The sequence below is a fragment of the Gadus morhua genome, chromosome 4 (assembly GCF_902167405.1).
Source record: "Gadus morhua chromosome 4, gadMor3.0, whole genome shotgun sequence".
Classification (NCBI taxonomy): domain Eukaryota; kingdom Metazoa; phylum Chordata; class Actinopteri; order Gadiformes; family Gadidae; genus Gadus; species Gadus morhua.
The window spans coordinates 14328754-14347968 of NC_044051.1; the positions used below are offsets into that span (position 1 = coordinate 14328754).

General features: G+C 40.8%; 1 pseudogene; it reads left to right on the plus strand.

The window, feature by feature from the left end:
• Positions 1–7852: 7852 nt before the first annotated feature.
• Positions 7853–16945, plus strand: LOC115542560 (myosin heavy chain, fast skeletal muscle-like; annotated as a pseudogene).
• Positions 16946–19215: the final 2270 nt, after the last annotated feature.

The window sequence follows — 19215 nt, forward strand, 5'->3', positions numbered from 1 at the left end:
TTCTACAAAGCCGGTTTTATCACATAACCGGGTAAGTTAACCTACAGTTTGCGGTAACCCTAGGTTTTCCGTTCCAAAATGAACACGGTATGTTAGTTACTATAGAATCAAATGCTATGAATCAAACCTGGTCGGAGCAGTTTTTGCGCAGGTTAAGTTTGGAACATAACCCGGTTTTGGGTATTTAAAGACGCGTTCACCGCAGATTTCATGTGTTCACAATGGCATGCCCTTTTGATGAGAGGCCTGTTGATATCGGAGCGCAAATTATTCGTGCAATCCACCGGGAGCGATTAATAAGACCACGGCTCGACATCTTGGCATATCCGGATGGCTTTTTGCTGGAGAGTTATAGATTCTCGCTTAAATCTTTAATATATTTAAATAGCCTTCTCCAGCCTTACAAAGCCAACACTACCAATTGAGGACCTAGCCTCAGTTCACTCCAGACTATTTGCGTAGCCCTCCGTTTTTTGCAAATGTAGTTTCATCTATTATGTTGGAGATGCTGAGCACATCTCAGTCCTTTCAGATGACTCATCCACGTCCGGACCAAGATTTTCATCGGCCTCCTATCATACAAAGAGCAATATTGGCTGAGTACAATGCCGAGAGGCGCTTACGAAAAAAAGTATAAAATAGTCCTAACGGACCTACATCCACTGGAGAATGTTCGATCGTAGCCGGCGGCTCCATTACAAGCAGTAATCCATCTTGACCTGTGAAGTTGATGAATTGTAATTCTTAGGTTTTCTACCCAGTTAACAAAACCACATTTGTAACACATTTGTAAAATCTCTCAATAATAATAATAATAATAATAATAAGAAGAAGAAAATAAACAAAAGTCTTTTTTGTTGCAACAAGTGGTCCCCTGTGGCACGCACCCGGTTTGCATGTGTTACTTCGAAGACAAACAACATCTAAAATACAAGAAAAACAGAAAAACCTACATTCAACCAGTGGGGTACCCTCACATGAACCCTGACTCTCTGAGGAGGTACCTCCAGGTACCCCCTCCATGCGAGGGCGCCCTGAATTTATCTCTATTGCCAGCTCCTTCACCGGGGTCAAGACAATTTGAAGGCCAGATCCAGTCTGCCGACTGGAAAAAAATATACCAATACGATGGTGGGAAAAGCTTACCAGTTTGTTTGTTTTTACACTTAAATTTTACTTGATCCGCTGACCGCTTGGGAGCCATCGGAGTAGATATTTTTTAGAAGAAAAGGGTTATGTGGTAGGAACGTTAAGAATGCTTAACTGGGATATTAATAGATTCATGGCTAAAACATTAAGGACCACGCTTTTGACATGTAACTAACGCATTTACGCGGTCAGCGATCCGCTGCCAGACTTCGGTTCTCTGGGTTGCAGAGGCTTTAGAGTTCCCTTTTCTTGTGATAATATTCTTCTCCTCGTCATGGCTCTCCAGGAGAACCTGGAGTTCCATTTCATTGAAATAAGCCGCCCGTTTCGCCATTTCGATCAGGGTTTCCATGATCGATACATTATGTCTTTATAGGTTTGGCGTGGACGCGCATAAGCCTGTGTTAACCATCCCCTTGTTGATTGAACTAATGCATAACCCGTGCGGTGGAATCGACAGCTCTGGTTAAGTTGGCACAGTGTCAATCAACCTAGATTTCAGCGTTAACTCTGTGTTTGTTAAACCTCTGTTCGTGGAATACCACTCTGGGCATGAACTTCCTGGGGCAATTGCTCTGTCGCTAGCTTAGCCACTTTTTAGAGTTTAACACGGTTTTAAACTCAAGAAGTCACGTGACGTCTTAAGCTCCATTGCTGTGTACTTGTGGTTTAACCTGCAGCCACGTTTTACCTTGATCTCAATTGCTGTTTCTTCAGAGAAATTCACATCAGACACTAGAGGGCGTATTTTGTGCACGTTAGTCTAATCTCGAAACAGACGTGGTTTTAGAGGAGACTAAACCAGTTTGCAGGATGAAACAAGACTCCGTCATAACCGACACACACACAGAATTAGTTTATGTATTATTACTAATAGGTATGATACATTTACACGTGTTACACCAGATAGGCCTTCAGTACAATACAGGCTACAATATAGGAGTTGCTTAAAGTGCCGAACTAAAACTATACAAAGAACAGATGATTTGTATGTAAAAAAATCAATGAACGCACAGAGGATCGTACCATTCAACGAATCATAAAAAGGTCAATGCTTAACTAAATTGGTTAGCAACAATGGCCTGGCGAAAAACACTTCCTGCTAGATCAGCAGTATCGGGCCCAGCAGAGGTATTAAAGTCTGCAAGTTCAAGGCCTGTTGGTTGAGGGAAACGGGGCTCATCCCAGTCGACTGCCAAGTTGTGGAGGACTGCACAGGCGACTATTATGTTGGCTATATGCAGATTATCCCAAACAGCCTTTCTTCGGAGCGTGGTGGTGGTGTCTTTCCTTGGATTTTCCACCCTGTCCACAACACCTCGAATGCAGTGCAGCAAATATAATATTTACTCCACGTTGTAGTTCTCTATCCGAGACATGTTCATCGACATGATCCTAACTCTCCTTCTCCGAGAATTGAAAGTCGTGACATTACCATAATTACTCGCATAGGCCTATTAGTTCGTCTTCAATTAATTAAGTAATCACGTTTCCATACACACAACAAGAGAAAACAATGACAAGTAATTGATTGACGTAGGTGAGGGCAGATTCCAGACTCAGATTTCCACAAAAAGTAGCCTAGACTATTTCATAATATATGTCAACATTATTAGCTTTTTTATTTATTATAGTTTTATTATATTAAAGTTCACTTTACATTCCCATTAAGTTTTTGTTGGTAATTATAGCACAAAATGCATCCATTAAGTTAAGACTGCATCTGCTGGGGTATACTAGAAATCAGAGTACTTTGGAAAACTACCGGTTTCCAAAAAGTTTAAACCGAGTCAGCTGCTGGGAATCAGCTGACCCTGTACAAGTCGTTACACAGCAATCACGTTCACCCTCGTGCGCAGCTGCGTGTTAAACTCCAAAACCTCAGTTTTAAGGAGTAGGGTTTTAAAGCGCAGCAATGCTAACTGACGGAACAATTGGCCCCCTCTGTTTGTTTGTAGTCTTCAGTTGCTATGTGTTTATGTTTACTGTCCCGTAATAGCCCTTATGTATTTCCTGGTTTGTTCTTTATTGTCCTATCCATGTGCTTCAGTTTGGTTTCCCTTGTCTTCTGATTCTGTGTCTCCGCCCCTCACTTGAGTCCTGCCTACTATCCTCATCATTACCTTGTTCCCTGCCCACCTGAGTCTGGTTATTAGTTTGAGGTTGATTGTTGTCTTGTCCAATGTTCTACCTTGTTCCCTGCCCACCTGTGTCTTGTTAGTCATGTGTATTTAAGACTACGTTTACACGATGATGGTCTGAACAGAAGACGCAAAAGTGGCTTTGCGTCTTCACTTTTTAATTCCGCGTTTAGACAAGCGTTTTCGGGAGGAAATCTGCGTGCATACGGTGACGCAAAAATGTGTGGAATTCGATTGGGTATGCATGCCAGGCTGCTAGGTGGTGCTGTGATAGACTATCACACAACACCGCCATGTCTGAGCGCATGCGTAGAATCTTCCTTCTCTTATCCGTGCCGCAAAAACCAAAAAGATCCTTCTCTGTTCAGTAATACTATCTGTAAATATCCTGTACATTTCGTGGAAATACTCCTGTATGCTTGTTAGAGCTGCCAGAGCAGCTTGAAGGTCCAACGCATGGAAATAATCTGACATGTTTGTTTATTTCATTGTACTGGCACATGTATGTGACGTAAACGCGTACGCAACGTGAGCAGATCTGAGCAGTGTTTTGCGTCTTGGCAGTTTAGAAGGAAACGCTACGGCGGAGCGTATTCAACTTTTCCACCCTGGAGGGTGGTTTCAGATTTATGCGTTTTCATGCCCCAAAAACGCTGTCACCGTCGAAACGAAAGGCACTTCCGATAAAATATTTTGTCGTTTTCACCCGCAAGCGTCCTCGTGTAAACGGGGCCATAGTCCTTGCTTTGGTTTAGTTCCGTGCACCTTGTCCCTCGTGTTTCATGTATCCTGTGGGGTAGTCCACGAACGGAGGTTTAACAAACAGAGTTAACACTGAACTCTAGGTTTATTGACCCTGTGACAACTAAACCAGAGCTGTCGGTTCCACTGCATGGGTTATGCATTAGTTCAATAAACACAGGGTTGGTTAACACAGGGTTATGCGCGTCCATGCCAAACCTATAAAGACGTGATGTATGGATCATGGAAACCCTGATCGAAATGGCGAACCGGGCCGCACCATGAATCTATAAAAATCCCAGTTAAGCATTTTTAACGTTCCTACCACATAACCCTTTTCTTCTAAAAAAAAATATGTACTCCGATGGCTCCCAAGCGGTCAGCGGATAAAGTAAAAATGTATGTGGGTAAGCTTTCCCCACAATCGTATTGGTATACATTTAAATAAGCCCTTTTTTTTTAAGCCAATCGTGAAAGGCCGACAGTCGGCAGACTGGATCTGGCCGTGGACTTGGATGGGTCATCTGAAAGGACTGAGATGTGCTCAGCATCTCCAACATTATATATAAAACTACAATTTGCAAAAAACGGAGGGCTACGCAAATAGTCTGGAGTGAACTGAGGCCAGGTCCTCGATTGGTAGTGTTGGCTATGTAAGGCTGGAGAAGGCTATTTAAATATATTAAAGATTTGCGCGAAAATCTTTATCTGTCCAGCAAGAAGTCTTCAGATATGCCAAGATGTCGAGCCGTGGTCTTATTAATCGCTCATGGTGGATTGCACGAATAATTTGCGCTCCGATATCAACAGGCCTCTCATCAAAGGGCATGGCATTGTGAACACATGAAATCTGCGGTGAACTTGGGTTTAAATACCAAAAACCTGGTAATGTTCCAAACTTAACCTGCGCAGAACCTGCACCGACCAGGTTTGATTCAGAGCATATGTTTCTATAGTAACTAACATACCGTGTTCATTTGGAACGGAAAACCTAGGGTTACCGCAAACCCTGGGTTAACTTACACGGTTATGTGATAAAACCGGCTTTGTGGTAACCCCACAGAGCTTTGTGTGACTAAAAAACCTAATCGTTGTCGTCCATTTTGGGTCATCATCCTTAGCAGCAGGCGTGACAATAGGTGACTAAAGGCGGGGTTAACTTGAGTCTATCATCACCAAACTTGCTGTATTTAAAGAAGCATATGTCAAGGATAACCAGGCTAAAGCTCATCAAAATAGGAACATAGGAGGCGCTAAAGCGATCAATTTAAATAACTCCCTAGCCTTTTGACGTACAGTCATGACATTTTGTTCGCCCATCAACAGAACCAAGCTGATGCTATTCCAGCGTTGTCAACCATGGTGGTCTCATAGGGTCTTCCTGGTCTGCGTCAGGGTTTTAATGGTCTGTCAGGGTCTTAATGGTCTGACAGGGTCTTATTGGTTGGCTTTAGGCTTGGCACCCGTAAAATGCTGCTTGCAGCTTTAATCATTACTATTTTTCTTATTCGTGGGTTTAAACTAATCAAATAAATGGGAAGTAATGATTATATTTACATACCACACATTGCAATTAAGTAATGTGTAACAAGACATAAACCATAAAGGAGACATATTATACCACCAGGTGTGAGTGTGATTAGCCTTACAAACCATTTTGAAAATCGGCCCCATCTGACATCACTTGTTGGCGTGTCCACCTAGATCTGTGCTGGATAGATCAGTCTACAAGCCTACTCAGTGGACTGAAGTAAACGTTGCTCATCTATCCAGCACAGATCTAATGTGGCCGATTGTCGAAAAAAGGGATCTTATATTAGAATATATAGATCATTCTTTATTATTTTAATTTATTTTTTTATTTATAAAACGAAAAATGCCTTAGTAAACAAAAATGATATGATCCTAAATTGAATGTGTGTAATTCTGTTTAAAAGCCCACATTTCCACACAATATTTAACTGGTATAATTAAACTCATGGATCAAATAAAAATGCTACATAAACGAAGACACTACTCTGGTCAAGTGAATTTAAAAAAAGGATCAATAATAAGTCTGAACATTGAACAAAAATATAGCAAAAAAAAATGTAATGTGCTGATCACACCCATTAACCATCATTCCATATGCATTGTATTAATCACAATTCCACAATTTTATTTTAATTTGAAAAGATAAAAATTGTGACTGATTTTTGGAGTTACTGACACAAATTGTCAGTAGCTCCAAAAATCAGTCACTATGTTTCATGCTCAATTATGCTCAAAATCCCGTATAAACGGCCTTTGCACACGATCCCTAACTTGGATTCACTCTGAATAATCTAAGCACACATGTCTTATTGCCCCGAGTGACGTGCCCCATATGAATCGCTGAAAAAGGGCACACACTGGGGTTGGCAGGGCGTGTGGGCTGTGCAGTCCTATCGAGTCTCCTTGCAGATTTAATAAGCATTATGATTCCTATTTTTCTTATTATTATTCTTGGGTTTAGACTAATCAAATTTATCGGAAGCAATAATTATATTTACATGTCCCACATTGCAATAAAGTAATGTGTAACGAGACATCAATGTGTCCTTTGCCAACCAAAAATTATGCAATGTGCCATTGGTGCCTTTTAATGAGGTCAAGCACTCGGACATCAAGCTAACAGATTCAGTGCTACAAAAACAAATTCAGACATATAAAGCCTACTTTATATGTCTTTATAGCCTGACTGCTATGTTCAAATGACATTTGTTCAAAGCAGTCGTTTAATTGCACTATAGGCTCTTTTTTTGATTCAGCTGATTCCTAACTTGTTAAAATAAGTAAATGTTCTAAACTTTCAGGGGAAAAAATGCAAACATGAAATATCCCCAGACATTAGGAAATGATTCCCAGCATAAAAACTGTTGAAATGTGTTGATGTGGCAGTTAAGATATTGAGAAACAAATACATAAACTACTCTAAAAACTACTGTTTTTAGTGATGTTTTGAGTGTTTTCAGGCCAAGTCAGACCGCTGTCAAGGAGAGCTACTTTCTAGGAAAGACTATTGCTTTAGAATAGGGAATCTTGCGTCCTTGTTTTCATTAAGGTTATTAGAATTAGTCTTACCTCGCAGATTATTTTTTATATTCTACTTTGAATGATACTTAGTTCAATTCTGTTGTTATTGAAACCATAAGAGAATGTGTAGGATTGTTATACGTTATGTCTGGAACTTCTGTGTAATGTATTATTTACTTACCGCTTATCTACTTTTACATAATGCTATGAAGATGATTTTTTTATAATTTGATCAATTACTTTGTTGGTTTCAGATACTAAATGTTGACAGAAGAGAGATATTTGTGAGATAATATAGTACGAAACATCAAGTGCCTCTGCGCTGACACACATTTTAGGTTTAATTTCCATTTTATTAAAAAACGAGCCAGTAAAATGTGTACATTAGACTCTGACTTGTAACCATCATGACTCTTTGACATTGCTAACTTCATGAATACATTTTCTTGTTAAGGTATCATTTCTTCTGCGGTTGAAGGGAAGTAAACAAATGGCAAGGCTGCCATTTACCTCCGGAAGCCAGAGAAGGAGAAGATTGCGGCCCAGAGCGCGCCATTCGATGCAAAGGCTGCTGCATATGTGACTGATGTTAAGGAACTGTACGTCAAGTGTAACATCACTAAGAGGGAGGGTGGCAAAGTCACCGTCACAGTTTTGGCTACAAAAGAGGTAGGCAGAGATTGATCATCAACTGGTATCATTAAGAAAGTTTAAGTCTCAATAGCAATTTTTAGGAGAAGACAGTCAAGGAGGACGATGTCACACCCATGAACCCTCCCAAGTATGACAAAATTGAGGACATGGCCATGATGACCCATCTCAATGAAGCCTCTGTGTTGTATAACCTTGCAGAGCGTTATTCAGCATGGATGATCTACGTAAGATATTTTGCCTCAATGAAAATATAAGAAACGTAAGTAAAATGCATCGTTAATAAATAAAATGTATGTGAATCTCTGTGACCTCCTTCAGACCTACTCTGGGCTGTTCTGTGCCACTGTAAACCCCTACAAGTGGCTCCCAGTGTACGACCAGTCGGTTGTCAATGCCTACAGAGGCAAGAAGCGTATGGAGGCTCCACCCCACATGTTCTCTGTCTCTGACAACGCCTTCCAGAACATGCTCACTGGTTTGTAAATTCAAATGTTCAAATCCCTAATCTTATCTAGTTTTTATCAATTAGAGGCATACTAATGCAATGTTTTATACATTTGTTTTACAGATAGAGAGAACCAGTCAGTCCTGATCACGTAAGTTTGATGCTGGAAACATGATATAAATATATTACAATGATTCCTGCATTGGAAAACATGTCAAAATGAACTAACTTTATTCTTCTTTTCATACCCAGTGGAGAATCCGGTGCTGGAAAGACTGTGAACACCAAGCGTGTCATCCAGTACTTTGCTACCATCTCAGTGGGTGGAGCAGGAGATAAGAAGAAGGAGGAAGCAGGTGCTGGAAAGATAAAAGTACGTAAAAAATTGAATAAAAAATGTAATCATTGAATCAATACATGAAAATAAATAACGTAAGAAATTTTTGAACATAAACATGATTATATAAAACGGTATTAACAATTTATGTTTGTTTAAAGGGGAGGACCAGATTATTGCAGCCAATCCCTTGCTGGAGGCCTATGGTAATGCCAAGACTGTGAGAAATGACAACTCCTCCCGTTTTGTAAGTATGAAATGAATTCCTCGCTGAAGATGCTACTTAGTTTTGTAGTATTTTTTTGAGCATAATAAACACATTTTTTGCATGCAGGGTAAATTCATCAGAATTCATTTCCACGCAAATGGTAAACTATCCAGTGCTGACATTGAGACGTGTAAGTATCTAATTCTACATGTGGATCAATTTTCAAGATTATTAGTGGCATAGGTTTTGATTAATGAATGGGCCCTATAGATCTGCTGGAAAAGTCAAGAGTGACCTTCCAGCTTCCCGATGAGAGAGGCTATCACATCTTCTACCAGATGATGACCAACCACAAACCTGAGATCATTGGTGAGATTTTGTAATAGTAAGAGTGTGAAGAATGTACTTAATATTAAGATGAAGTGTTTTCCAGAAATGCCTTTATCTGTTCTAATATGACTAATATCGTTCTAATATCGTTTTTTGGTAGGGTTAGGAAATGAACTTTAGTGACATGTATTGCATATAGATGACAAATGATATTGACGAAAAAACAAGCTGAAAAATGAGATTTGTTTAATTCCTCAGAAATTACCCTCATCACCAGCAACCCCTACGACTTCCCCATGTGCAGTCAGGGTCAGATTACTGTGGCCAGCATTGATGACAAAGAGGAGCTGGATGCTACTGATGTCAGTGGTTGATTGAAAAAGGTGTCATATATTTTCCACATGGCATATATGTTACAAAATGTTTTCTAAATGTTCTTTGTTTTCAACACAGGCTGCTATTGATATTTTGGGCTTCACTAATGAGGACAAGGTGGGCATCTTTAAGTTTACTGGTGCTGTGGGCATCTTTAAGTTTACTGGTGCTGCTTCACCACGGAAGATCCCTGAAGTTCAAGCAGAAGCAGCGTGAGGAGCAGGCTGAGCCAGATGGCAATGAAGGTAACCATTCACATGCATTCATCAGTGCACTAGCAGGTATATTGTTGCATATTTGCTTGCATTACATTTGGAGTCATTATTATAAAGAATAATAACACATTCATTTTTCATGTTAACTTTGTAGAGGCTGACAAGAATTCCTATCTACTGGGTCTGAACTCTGCTGATATGCTCAAGGCTCTTTGCTACCCAAGAGTGAAGGTCGGAAATGAGTATGTCACCAAGGGACAGACTGTACCTCAGGTAAGAAAAAGGCAATTTGTTGACGAAATATGGTAAGAAATTCTGTAAACATGATGCATTGTAATTGTGAGACAATATTTTGATAATTGTATGTGAAAAACCATTTCAGGTCAACAACTCAGTGAGTGCCCTGGCCAAGTCTATCTATGAGAGGATGTTCTTGTGGATGGTCATCCGTATCAACACGATGCTGGACACAAAGCAAGCAAGACAATTCTACATTGGTGTGCTGGACATTGCTGGTTTTGAGATTTTTGACGTAAGTTGATAAATAAGTGGCATCATTTCTGATAGCAATAACTTCATTCAGTCATTACCATTCAATTGTTGAAAACTAGTAACAGTCGGTTAATTAAATGTCCCCTACTAGTACAACAGCATGGAGCAGCTGTGCATCAACTTTACCAATGAGAAACTGCAACAGTTCTTCAACCACCACATGTTCGTCCTGGAGCAAGAGGAGGACAAGAAGGAGGGTATCATCTGGGAGTTCATTGACTTCGGCATGGACTTGGCCGCCTGCATTGAGCTTATTGAGAAGGTACACCTGAGTATTATAACTATATATCATTATACATTGCGTGACTTACGAATTACTTTTGATAATGTTTCATCCATCCATTTTTCTCTTAAGCCAATGGGCATCTTCTCCATCCCTGAAGAGGAGTGCATGTTCCCCAAGGCCTCAGACGTTACCTTCAAGAACAAGCTGTATGACCAGCATCATGGCAAGACCAAAGCATTTGAGAAGCCCAAGCCTGCAAAGGGCAAGGCTGAGGCCCACTTCTCCCTGGTGCACTATGCTGGTACCGTGGACTACAACGTCACTGGCGGGCTGGACAAGAACAAGGATCCCCTGAATGACTCTGTTATTCAGCTGTACCAGAAGTCCTCAAACAAACTGCTGCCTGTCCTGTACCCACCTGTAGTTGAAGGTACATATTTATAGAATTTAACCATAGTTTATAACTGTTAATCCATTCTATTATAATACCCATTGATTTTCAAGCCATTTATTGCCTCTGTTTTAAATATAAATGTGAAAATTGAACTCTGACTCATGACCAATAATTAATAACAGAGGTCGGGGGTGCAAAGAAGGGAGGCAAGAAGAAGGGTGGCTCCATGCAGACCGTGTCTTCACAGTTCAGGGTAAGGGTTAACACACAAACAAATGTAAAAATGAGACCTTATTTCATTTTTCAGAATGTGTTCTTCATAAGTAAATTGGTATATATTTCATGTTATGCGGGGATATGTCTTTAGGAGAACTTGGGCAAACTGATGACCAACTTGAGGAGCACCCATCCTCACTTTGTGTGTTGCCTGATTCCCAATGAGTCAAAGACTCCAGGTACAGTTAAAAACATTATAATGGTCTTCTTCAGGTACAAAGTACTGAACACCAGTGTCATCCCTGACGGCCAGTTTATTGACAACAAGAAGGCTTCTGAGAAACTGCTTGGGTCCATTGATGTGCCTCACGATGAGTACAAATTTGGACACACCAAGGTCTGTTTATTGTTGTCAAAAACTATGTTTATACTTCATTGTAAGTCACTAGCTGACAAAAGTATTTTCTTACATTAAGGTGTTCTTCAAAGCTGGTCTTCTGGGTACTCTTGAGGAGATGCGAGATGAGAAGCTGGCTGCTCTTGTCGGAATGATTCAGGCTGCATGCAGAGGTTATGTCATGAGAAAGGAGTATGTGAAGATGACAGAGAGGAGGTAGACATAGGGCTCAAAACTCATAAAGCTTTTTAGCTGCCAAGTACAAGCCCAAAATAATGGTTTATTTTACTCTATAGGGAAGCCATCTACACTATTCAGTACAACATCCGCTCATTCATGAATGTCAAACACTGGCCATGGATGAAGGTGTACTACAAGATCAAGCCGCTTCTGAAGAGTGCTGAAACTGAGAAGGAGCTTGCCAATATGAAGGATAACTATGAAAAGATGAAGACTGACCTGGCTACTGCCCTGGCAAAGAAGAAAGAACTTGAGCAGAAGATGGTTTCTCTCCTGCCGGAGAAGAATGATCTTTCACTGCAAGTGGCTTCTGTAAGTAAAGATTCTTTTTGCATCCCTGTCTGTACACAGTGAGATAAATGTTCTACATCTCTAAATATCACACAGGAAGGAGAGAATCTGAATGATGCTGAAGAAAGGTGTGAAGGACTCATCAAGAGTAAGATCCAGCTGGAGGCCAAAGTCAAAGAGATAACTGAGAGGCTGGAGGATGAGGAGGAAATCAATGCTGAGCTGACTGCCAAGAAGAGGGAACTGGAGGATGAGTGCTCTGAGCTCAAGAAGGACATTGATGACCTAGAGCTTACCTTGGCCAAAGTGGAGAAGGAGAAACATGCCACTGAGAACAAGGTTTATAAATATTCTTTGACAGAGGATTACAAATAATAATACAAATTAGCATGTAATACACATCATTTTATGTTTTCTTTAGGTAAAGAACCTCACTGAGGAGATGGCCTCTCAGGATGAGAGTGTTGCTAAGCTGACAAAGGAGAAGAAAGCCCTCCAAGAGTCACATCAGCAGACTCTTGATGACCTGCAGGCAGAGGAAGACAAAGTCAACACTCTGTCCAAGGCCAAGACCAAGCTTGAACAGCAAGTGGATGATGTAAGTATCTTAAAGCTCATGGGAACTTGTAATTCATATTGGTAATGGAGTTTAGGAAATATTTTATATATATTATTATATACAATATTATTGTTCTTAATCATATTCAATTATTGACATCCAGCTTGAAGGTTCACTGGAGCAAGAAAAGAAGCTCCGTATGTACCTTGAGAGATCCAAGAGAAAGCTTAAGGGTGATCTGAAACTGGCTCAGGAAACTGTGATGGATCTTGAGAACGACTAACAGCAGTCTGATGAGAAAATCAAGAAGTAATTAATTTGTTTTTTAATAATAACACGGGTTTAGTGCATGTGCATAAGATATTTGTATTTTCTGAACCACAGTAGGATGAACTCCATATTCCTTCTGATTCAATTTATTTGACAATTGTTTTAATTATTTATTCACAGGAAGGACTTTGAGACCAGCCAACTTTTGAGCAAAATTGAGGATGAGCAGTCCCTGGGTGCACAGCTTCAGAAGAAGATCACAGAGCTTCAGGTGGAATAATTACACAAAATAATTATCCCACCTGAAATTTTCTGCAATTACATACTTTGATACTTGAAATGACTCAATATTTTCATCATTTCGGCCCGTATTGAGGAACTGGAGGAAGAGATTGAGGCTGAGCGTGCTGCTCGTGCCAAGTTTGATAAGCAGAGAGCTGGTCTCTCCAGAGAACTTGAAGAGATCAGTGAGAGGCTTGAGGAGGCTGGTGGAGCCACTTCTGCTCAGATTGAGATGAACAAGAAGCGGGAGGCTGAGTTCCAGAAGCTGCGTCGTGACCTTGAGGAGTCCACCCTGCAGCATGTAGCCACTGCTGCTGCTCTGCGTAAGAAGCAGGCTGACAGTGTAGCAGAGCTGGGAGAGCAGATTGACAACCTCCAGCGTGTCAAGCAGAAGCTTGAGAAGGAGAAGAGCGAGTACAAGATGGAGATTGACGACCTATCCAGCAACATGGAAGCTGTTTCTAAGGCCAAGGTAAATTAATCTTCAAAGCCTTAATTGTGTTAAGAAATAATAAGTACATAAATAACTATTAATCAACATTGATTTCAAATTGATAATCTTTTAATCATCAGGGAAATCTGGAAAAAATGTGCCGTACCCTTGAGGACCAACTCAGTGAAATCAAGGCTAAGAGTGATGAGAATGCTCGCCAGGTCAATTACATCAGTGCCCAGAGAGCAAGATTGCTGACAGAAAATGGTTGGTACTTATTTTATTCAGGCATTTGAATCATTTGAAATTCTGGGGGTACCATTTGGGGAATATAATTGAATATACATTTTCTCACAAATTCAATATGTATTACTAATTTGATATACCTCCTCCGACTAGGTGAGTTTGGTCGACAGCTTCGAGGAAAAGGAAGCTCTCGTCTCCCAGCTGACCAGAGGCAAGCAGGCCTATACTCAGCAGGTTGAGGGGCTGAAGAGGCAAAATGAGGAGGAAGTAAAAGTAAGGATCATTTCTTTATAAAGACGGTAGGGTTCAAAGATCAAGAAATGCATTGAATTTACGAGATCTCTATTTCGCCTTTGGTAGGCAAAGAATTCTCTTGCTCATGGTGTGCAATCAGCCCGCCATGACTGTGACCTTCTGAGGGAGCAGTTTGAGGAGGAGCAGGAGGCCAAGGCTGAGCTGCAGCGTGGAATGTCCAAGGCCAACAGTGGAGGAGCAAGTATGAAACTGATGCTATCCAGCGCACTGAGGAGCTGGAGGAGTCCAAGTGAGTCAAACATTTTAATCTTTACCTATATTGAACATTATAATTGTTAAACGTACACAAATTAAGCCACGTTATTCTTTAACAGGAAAAAGCTTGTCCAGCGCCTTCAAGAGGCTGAGGAACAGATTGAGGCTCTGAACTCCAAGTGTGCCTCTCTGGAGAAGACCAAACAGAGACTCCAGGAGGACCTGATGGTTGATGTGGAGAGGGCCAATGGACTGGCTGCCAACCTAGACAAGAAGCAGAGGAACTTTGATAAGGTGTGTTTTAATTCATTGAGATGACATTTTAAATATTTGTATACAATGATTATTCTTCAAGTGCTAAACATGTCCTACTTCATTAACAATATTGTGCAGGTTTTGCCTGACTGGAAGCAGAAATATGAGGAGGGCCAGGCAGAGCTTGAAGGAAGTCTTAAAGAGGCTTGTTCTCTCAGCACTGAGCTTTTCAAGATGAAGAACTCCTATGAAGAAACTCTGGAATCATCTGGAGACCATGAAGCGTGAAAACAAAAACCTCCAACGTGAGTGTTTGTTAAATAATATTAAAGTGCTAGGTTGTGGTAAAATATGTATTAGACTTATGACGAATGCAAAATTGCTCTGCAGAGGAGATTTCTGATTTGACTGAACAAATTGGTGAGACCGGAAAGAGCATCCATGAGCTGGAGAAATCCAAGAAGCAGGTGGAGACAGAGAAGACTGAGATCCAGTCAGCCCTTGAGGAAGCTGAGGTGAGGATTCAATCTGCAAAACAACATAAATCAAATAATTAGGGTCTGCAATTTTGTCAATTTTTATTTTATACATTAGGGAACTCTGGAGCATGAGGAATCCAAGATTATGTGTGTCCAACTGGAGCTGAACCAGATTAAGGGTGAGGTTGACAGGAAGCTGGCTGAGAAGGATGAGGAGATGGAGCAGATGAAGAGGAACAGCCTGAGGATCACTGACTCCATGCAGGCCACTCTTGACTCTGAGGTTAGGAGCAGGAATGATGCCCTGAGAATCAAGAAGAAGATGGAGGGAGACCTGAATGAGATGGAGATCCAGCTGAGTCATGCTAACCGCCAGGCTGCTGAGGCCCAGAAGCAGCTGAGAAATGTTCAAGCACAACTGAAGGTAAAACACAGAAGTAATGTACTGCACATGTAGAATATAGTTGCATTTATATCTTGTTGTGAACTATTCAGTTCTGTTTTCATGTGAATGTTAGGATGCCCAACTGCATCTTGATGATGCTGTCGGATCTGCGGAAGACCTCAAGGAGCAGGCTGCCATGGTGGAACGTAGGAACGTTCTCATGGTGGCTGAAATTGAGGAGCTGAGGGCAGCTCTGGAACAGACAGAGAGAGGCCGCAAAGTGGCTGACCAAGAGCTGGTGGATGCCAGCGAGCGTGTTGGACTGCTGCACTCTCAAGTAAACAAACATTTGAATCCTGTCATACGATTACAAGAACACGTTCATGTTTTAACAGTAATTGAGTAATAATATGTTTCAGAACACAAGCCTGTTGAACTCAAAGAAGAAGCTGGAAAGTGACCTGGTCCAAGTCCAGGGTGAGGTGGACAACAGTATCCAGGAAGCTAGAAATGCTGAAGAGAAGGCCAAGAAAGCCATCACTGATGTAGGCCTATAATTGTTTGTTAATTATGAGTTATGAGAACTTAATGGAACTTTTGATGAATATATTACTTGTGCTTGTAGGCTGCCATGATGGCTGAGGAGCTGAAGAAAGAGCAGGATACTAGTTCTCACCTTGAGAGGATGAAGAAGAACCTGGAGATCACAGTGAAAGACCTGCAGCATTGCCTGGATGAGGCTGAGAACCTGGCCATGAAGGGTGGCAAGAAGCAGCTGCAGAAACTGGAGGCCAGAGTAAGACAATAATCAGCCAACATTTAAAAATGTATAAGTCCAGTGTAAGGACAAGATTCTGTCATTCACTTTTACTCTCAAGGTTCGTGATCTGGAGTCAGAGGTTGATAACGAACAGAGACGTGGAGCAGAAGCTATCAAAGGTGTCCGCAAATATGAGAGGAGAGTCAAGGAACTCACCTACCAGGTGTGTCCAATTTACATCTCCAAATATGTTTCTACTGTTATAGCATTTTGATCATATCTAAAGGCCACATGATGTGGATTTTTTCACTTTCAAATGTGCATCAGAATGAGGAGGATAAGAAGAATGGCTGCAGACTTCAGGATCTTGTTGATAAGCTGCAACTGAAGGTGAAGGCTTACAAGAGACAGTCTGAGGAAGCGGTAAATTACAAGGAATTACAAGGGATACTCAGGTCAACTTTGTGACAATATATTCAATCTGACGAAATATGAATGTATCTTCAGGAGGAGCAGGCCAACTCTTACCTGTCCAAGTGCAGGAAGGTTCAACATGAGCTGGAGGAGGCGGAGGAAAGAGCTGATATCGCTGAGACTCAGGTCAACAAGCTGAGGGACAAGACCTGTGACTCTGGAAAGGTAATTGGACACTAAATGTACAGTTCGGATTTTTCAACTATTTTCTATTTAATAATTTCCTAGAATTCTTTACTTTAAATATGCCTTTTAGTCATTTAAAACTTACTCTTTTGATTTTATTTTTAGGGAAAGGAGATTGCTGAATAATTCCTCATATTTGAAACAAAATTCCATACAAGTCATAAAATATGCCTAAATTGTGCAGAGAATCAATAAACTATTGAGCAATTTTCCATCTTGTATTTTGTATTCATTGGTTTGGAACCTTCTTTCCATAGTTCTGTAATCAGAGTATTTTTTCACTAGAGCTGGATCCTTATTAAGAGCTAATTGGATGTGGTTGACAATAAAATTGTCAGTCAGACACAAGCTATGGTCATTCGGCTGTTGGGAAGGAGATTTCATGCAAATTCTTACTTACTAATATAATGAGTATATGCTTAAGTCACTGCGTTTTATTGCTGGGATATTCTGTCTTTACACAGGCTTTGTGCTTTTATGGAAAATGAGTTGTAGATGAAAAGGAATGACTGGTCTTCTATTTCTTAGGGTCCAGCGATCACAAACTGGTTGACAGAGACTGGCAAAAATATACAATTGCATATTTATATTATTTTTTAATTATTTATTTTATTAAATACTTTAGCAAGTGAAAAAATGGTTTGGATTACTGGAAGACAAAATAAGTTGTTTTAAACCAAAGTAACATGATATTGGGTTCACTGGCACTAAACCAATGGCAACAGTACAAGTACTGGAGTTAATATTTAGGATTAATGCCATGTCATTTTTAATGCCATTCGTCAAGCTATTACCAAATTGAATGCACTGTAATGATATTATCACAATATCAAAAGCTATGGCTTATGGTTAGCGATGGTAGACAGGGAAACTGTTGACTTATTGAGGTACTCTAATGACTTACATGTACGATTTATCAAACTAAATGTGTAGAAATAAATGTATATTATAGAACAGAGTAGTCAATGGTTTATTGAAATGGTGGATGACACCTTGATGGTTATGCCCGAAACTGAACGGTACATACCCATCATGTAGATAGGAACACGATTGGTGCACCGATTCGATTTTTTCTCATATTCAAGATTTGTGAATATAAAATACAAAGACAGCTGCGATGAAGCCCCGCTGGCCTCATGGAGGAACATTTCTGATTCTTGGTATAGCATATTTTACATGAACTTTTTTTTTCTTCTAGAACCCACAATGTCCGTCGGTTCTTTTTCTTATTGTGAAAGTTTCAGGAAAACATAAAAAATCTAGATCTTAATAACCACAGGCTGCAAATTACACCAAATTTTGTCAACATGCTCTATAGAAAATTATGAGTCCCTAAAAGATGGCTGACATTTGTTTTTGCGATATTCCATAAATCAATTTCATGCTCAATAATGCTCAAAATCCTGTCTAAACAGTTTTTTTTGCTCATGACCCCTAACTCGGATTCACTCTGAATAACATAACCACACATCTCTTACTGCCCCAAGTGACGTGCCCCCTACGAATCGCTGGAAAAGGTTTGCGATCTGCAGGCAGAGGTTGCTAATGAACAGAGATGTGGAGCAGATGCTGTAAAAGGTGTCCGCAAATATGAGAGGAGAGTCAAAGAACTCACCTACCAGGTGAGTTCACACACACACAGATCCCCGTCTCAACGACGAGTCAACCTGGTCCTCACAGGGATCCGTGAAATGACCATAGCCTATATATATGTATGAATGAAAGTCATATTGACAGTATGGCACTATATCCCTGTTCTCCCCCATGCACCCATCTTGAATTCAATAGACTTTTGAACTCAAATCCCTTCACTTGATTTAAGCCATTTAATGTTTCTTTATGTCTTAATCTATGTGGCTTTATTAAAACATATTTTCGACCTCACTTTGTAGGCCTACTGTCATGGTCTGTGTCGTGTTTTGGTGTGTTTCCCTGTGTTTCCCTCCTGTGTTGATTACTGCTCCCTCCCCTAATGTGTCTCAGCTGTTCCTCTTTGCGTGTCTTGTGTTTGTTACTTAAGCCCTTGTCTTTCCTTTGTTCTTCGTGCTGTCATTGTGGTTAGTTCGTCCTGCGTGTTCTCAGTTGTCACCTGTGTTCCCTTGCTCCTTGCTCCTTGCCCCTTGCCTTAGCCTTTTGGCAGAAATAAAGTGCAGTTTTCTTTACCCATCTGCATCTGGGTCCTACCTGCCTGCCTGCACCGGCAACCCTAACAGAATGACAGCACCTCGTTTGGACCCAGCGGACGCTCTGTTTTTCCGTGAGTTGGAGGATTTGTTGGTGACGATAATCCTAGCTATGGATGGCTGGGAGAACATTCCCAGCAGGAAGGAGCAGGAGGCTGTGTTGGGGCGTATGTGCAGGGCTGTTGCGTCAAGCACAGAGTTGGAGGACGCCTTACCCGAGTGGGCAGT